Consider the following 6,000-nt stretch of genomic DNA (forward strand, 5'->3'; position numbering starts at 1 on the left):
CTTTTATTTTTAATCAGTTTTATCTGCCATAAATTGAGAGGCAAATTATAGTCTCCTACAACTAATATTTTCTGTTTTTCCTTATTTTCCATGCAGTTATTGCTTTTAGAATATTGATACTACGCTCTTCTCACATAAGTACTCATAACTGTTAAACCTGCATTGTGGATTATAATGTTTATTATTGTAAAGTGCCATTCTCTGTAATAGGTATTTATTTACTTATTTATAATCCTGAATTCAATAATTTACCTTATTAAGGTTATGATATCCTTGTTTTTGTGTTTTCATTTACCTGGAATGTTTTTTGTGCAAACTGTTTGAATTACTTTATTTACATGAATATTGCTTGTCTGCAACCTTATATTTGATTTTATTTTCAATTCCATTTTTTTCATTTAATATACAAAGTTAGTTCATTTATCTTTATTTAATGAATAGTAGATATGTCTGGTACTATTTCATCTCTCATATGTTCTGCTGTCAATTTTATTTTTAAACCTTTCAAATGTATTTTACGTACATCTGGCTTTCTGGATTTCCTTCTCAAAAAATGGTTATATACTACTACTTGCTCTAATGGTTATCTAAGATAATATTAACTTTAAAAAATATCTTTAAGCCTCTTTAGATAATAACTATTTATTGTCTGTACTATACAATTTTGGAATTACAAACATTCCTTAGCCCAAACCCTGTTCTGAAATCAAATTATTTAGGTTTTTACAAAGACGACAGTGCTTACACTATGTATTACACATCAACGTTGGAACTGACCACACTGATATTACTACAGAAAAAGGCAGGGTTATCAACACAGTGCAAAGAGCTTTACTTTTCCTTTGTACAATGCTTTCTTTATTCTCTACCAACATATTAACTGATTGTATTACTTTACTTTTTAAACTTTTACACCTTGAAATATACTTACATCTCCACCATATAGCTAGCAACTTCTAATTATATTTGTCAACCAGATTTTTTTTAAAAATTGAGAAAATCAGAGATGGAGATGTACATAAACTCCCACATTTTTCCCTATCCCCTTCCAACATTAGAAATTTTATATTATTTTTATATCATCAGGGTTTACAGTTTTTTACATTTTTTCTGTAAACAAAATTATCATATTTATTTCAAATTTTAGTCAATTCATGTACTCAATGCTCAGTGCTGAAATTTTGCTGCAATAATTTTGTTTACTAATTGGTTTACTGAGATTCATCCTCTAATAGTTTCCTAAAGAATCACTTACAAAAACAGCACTCCCTGAACACCCACATGCCTATTTGTTCTTTAATGTTGAGTTTGTGCTAGCATTATTGTTTGGCTAGAAATTCTTGGGCCATTCTGTCTTTCCCTGAGAACTTAGTGGGCCTAAGGTAGTCTGGCATTGCATGATATATAAATTGCTGAATCCTGCTTTTTAATAGGGAGTTTTATATTTTATACAACTGTTCATTTTTTCCATACATTTATTAGAATATCTTAGAATTATTTGCTTTCGCCATTTTCCCCTCTCTCATATACAGTGTTTCTTTGACATATAAAGGTTTGAAAAATTTTTTATGTCCGAAAGTTTTTCTTTCCTGGCTTATGCAAATGATATTTTTCTGTTTCATTGTTCTAATTCTTTCCTTGAGCACACTGATCATGCATATGGTTGAGTTCCATTTTTTTCTGCATATTTTACATTTTCATAATCCTATTAAAAATTGAAATATGATTTGCATACCATAAAAGAGACTCTTTTAAACTATACAAGAAATCAGTTATTTTTGATATATTCACAAGTAGTATAACCATCACTGCTAATTCAGTTCTAATTAATTCCAATTTATTAGCCCCAAAAGAAATCCCATTCCCATTAGAACTTGCTCTTCAGGCCAGGCATGATGGCTCATGCCTATAATCCCAGCACTTTGGGAGGCTGAGGTGGGCTGATCATGAGGTCAAGAGATCAAGACCTTCCTGGCCAACTGGTGAAACCCATCTCTACTAAAAATACAAAAATTAGCCAGGCACGGTGGTGAGTGCCTGTAGTCCCAGCTACTGGGGAGGCTGAGGCAGAAGAATTGCTTGAACCCAGGTGGCAGAGGTTGCAGTGAGCTGAGATCGCGCCACTGCACTACAGCTTGGAGACAGAGTGAGACTCCTTCTCGAAAAAAAAAAAGAACTTGCCCTTCATTACACTCTCTTCCCAGACCCTGGCAACCACAAATTTATTTTCTGTCTCTATGTATTTGTTTGTTCTGCATATTTCATACACGTTGAATTCTACATTATATGGTCTTTTGTATCTTGCTTCTTTTACTTGCATTTTTATAAAGGTTCATCCATGTTGTCAGGTGTATCAATAATTTAGTTCTCTTTATGGCTGAATATTATTCTATTTATTGATTTATTATAATTTTTTCATTCATCAGTTAATAAACATGAGATTTTTCTGCTTTTTGGCTATTGAGAATAAAACTGCTTCAAACACATATGTACAAGTATTTGTGTGAACATATGTTTTCATTTCTCTTGGGTATATAGCTCAGAGTGAAATTATTGGGTCATATAGTAACTCTCCTATTTAAGTTTTTAAAAACTGATAAAATGTTTTCCAAAGAACTGCTTCATTTATAATCCCACAGGAAATGTATGAGTCTTTCAACATTTTTCCACCTCCTTGCCAACACTTGTTATGGTCCATCTTTTTTTTATAGCCATCCTAGTGAATGTAAGATGGCATCAAATTGTAATTTGAATTTATGTTTCCCTAGTGACTAACGATGTAGAGCATCTTTTAAAGATGATTATTAGATATTTGTATATTATTTTTGCAGAAATGGCTATACAGATTCTTTATTTCTTTTATAATTGGGTTTTTCTTTTTTTATTTTCTGTCTTTAAGTATCTTATATGTATTCTGATTACTAAACCCTTATCAGAGATTTGATTTGCAAATATATTTGCTCATTTGGTGTGTTAATAACCTGCTTTGAAGCATAAAATGTTTTATTTCAATAAAGCCCAATTTATCCTTTCTTTTTTTCGTCACTTGTGCTTACAGTGTCATACCTAAGAAACCATTGCCTAATGAACATTTACACCTGTGGTTCTGTAAAAAGCTTAGTGCTTCTGGGGCAGAAGGGTGGTGATGACCACGGTATAAGGTCACTGCCAACACACCATAACAAAAAAACAGGCTAACAAGAGAAAAACAAATGTATTATGTGCATATGTGTTCATGGCAGTCATGCAAAACAGGAAGTCAAAGAGGAGCCAAGATGATTGAGGCTTAAATGGCCTCTCCATAAGGGAGAGGAAAATGGGAGAATGAATAGGGCAGATAATGGTCAGTAAATAATTCTCCCAGTTTATTATGTGGATAAAGTTCCCCAGGTAATCTCCCAGAACCTCCCTCAGAAGAATAAATGAAGTCTGTCGGGTATGATGAGGACTCCCAGTGTCTTCTCTTCTGGGGTTAGTCTTCCTTGGTTATCTGATGAGATTCCTAGAGAAGGAGTCTTACGACAATTGCATTTCTTTTGGAATGAAGCTTTCTTAGATGAGGAAATTCTAGAGAGTCCTTCCTGGTGCTTTGGAAAAGAGGACCAGAGACACAGGGAAGCAGGCAAAAGGTTAGAGACAGACCTCGCTTCTGAGACTTATTTCTGAGGCCTTTCCATATTCAAAGCATTTAGTATGCCAAAGCATCATATTTTATGGAATCGGTTTCTGCACCCCCAACACTGTCTTTTAAAGTCTAAACCCTGTATATGCACGTAGCATTCCCAATTTTATATATATATCAAACTTATAAAACTTTTCAGAGCCTCTATTGACCTCTTTTTTCCCCAGCTTTTCTTTTAGGTTTTCCCCATTGTTTTATGTGTGACCATGATATTAGACAACTCTATGTAATTTTTTTTTTTTTTCAATGAAAATCCTATAAAGAAATGACTGTTTATACTGGGTGAGCTTCCTCTGGACAAGCTCTGTGTCAGATCAAATCAAAATAGCCTTGAGAGTCAGATGGTCCAGAGAAATCACCCAACGATTCGAAATTGGGCTTTGTGGCTGGGCGCGGTGGCTCACACCTGTAATCCCAGCACTTTGGGAGGTCGAGGCGGGTGGATCACGAGGTCAGGAGGTCGAGACCATCCTGGCTAACATGGTGAAATCCCGTCTCTACTAAAAATACAAAAAGGTAGCTGGGTGTGGTAGTGGGCGCCTGTAGTCCCAGCTACTTGGAAGGCTGAGGCAGGAGAATGGTGTGAACCCGGGAGGTGGAGCTTGCAGGGAGCGGAGATCACGCCACTGCACTCCAGCCTGTGCAACAGAGCAAGACTCCGTCTCAAAAAAAAAAAAAAAGAAAAGAAAAGAAATTGAGCTTTGTAGGAGTTCAAACACTGTTCTGTCATCTCCAGTAACAGCCAGGCCCCTAGTTTTCACCATGATGGCAAACTGTTTTCAAGGCCACTGTGGAACCAAAGAGAGGACTATGAGAATGGAAGTTAATATGCCACACAACTCAACGTTCTTACCAGTATTCAATCATTTTTCTTAAATTCTGGATTGTTGCAAAACTTTGATTAATTTCTGAAGTTCTGAAGAATTTATTCTGACAATTTTTGCAGTATTCTCATTGCTTCTATGAAGGAGAGTATTTTTGGAGGTCTTTAATCTGTCATTTACACTAACACCATGGAGGAGATCAAAATATGCCACCCCAAAATATACCTCTTTGGCATAAGGACTATTTTGAGTTGATTATTTTGAGAAACTGCTGACACAGGAGAAACTCTGAAAATAGAATAGAAGTTACCCTTTTGTCAAGGAAATGTAAATCCATGAAGGAAATTTTTGTTCGTAAGTGTGCTCCCTCTCTGTAAGAGGGAGAGACGAATGGCTGTAAATCACCAGGACTTACCAGGAGAGAAGGCACTGACTTAACTCTGCAAACACTAAGTTTTTCCTGGCATCTCTGCACGGGCAGTGTTCCCCACAGGCTTCTCTCTTGGTTTCTGTGGATGATGGTATATAAGCCATGTCACAGCCACCTCTTTCAGAACCCCTAACTTTCTGGGTACTTCCCATGAAGAAAGAACATGCAATATCCGTGTTAACAAATTTCTATTTGTTTTTCTCTTGCTAACTTATCTTTTGTTACAGGGGCCTGTTCCAACTAATAATTCAGAATGTGAAGAGAAAAATTTGTTTTGCCTTCCCTACAATCACTTCCCCTGACTGGAAAGAAACTTGTTCATTTTCATTTCATTTTTCTTGATTTTCTCATTCCTCAACTCCTTGTTTCTTGCTGTTTTCATGATTTTACTCTCCTTTAAGCTGTAACTACTGGTCTTGATTATCATAATTATTTTAATTTTTCTTTCTCTTATGTTGACTTTGTTTCATCTCTTTTGTTAAATATTTATAGCACATTCAGTTATTTTATTTGTGTTTTTTGATTCTGTTTTATGGAAGTCACATTTCCTTTTTTAAAAAAATTATTGTCAATATATGTGGTAAAATTTCCATCTGCTCTTTGGTAATTTCATAATTTTGTTGTTTGCATACCTTTGGCCTGCAATTTGTTCATCAACACTCCTTCATAGAGAATATTTCAAATAGTCTATGCTTGATCTTTTTAATATTCTTAATCAATTTTAAATAAAGTTATTCTAAATAAGTTTCTTTTTCCAAAGAGTTTTGCATGAGTTTTGCTGGAGTTGTGTGTTCTGGGTGACCAGGGTTCTTCATTAGCCAGGTGTAGTGTATGCATGTATGTTCTTTAAGCCATATTCTCCCAGTGTAACTCAAAATTGTCACTGTAGGTTTGTTTGCAGAATGAAGTATCTATTCTCTACCTATGTTTTACAGACATGTTGTTCCTTTAAAATATGGCTTTGCTGTGTGTTTTTAAAATTTTTCTATCTTCTCTACTTTTTGTAGCTTTATGTTAAATGGGAACAAGGGAAGTGCTCTTAACCATCCTCACATCTGTTACTA

This window comes from Rhinopithecus bieti, unplaced genomic scaffold, assembly GCF_001698545.2.
Source record: "Rhinopithecus bieti isolate Rb0 unplaced genomic scaffold, ASM169854v2 scaffold_19831, whole genome shotgun sequence".
Classification (NCBI taxonomy): domain Eukaryota; kingdom Metazoa; phylum Chordata; class Mammalia; order Primates; family Cercopithecidae; genus Rhinopithecus; species Rhinopithecus bieti.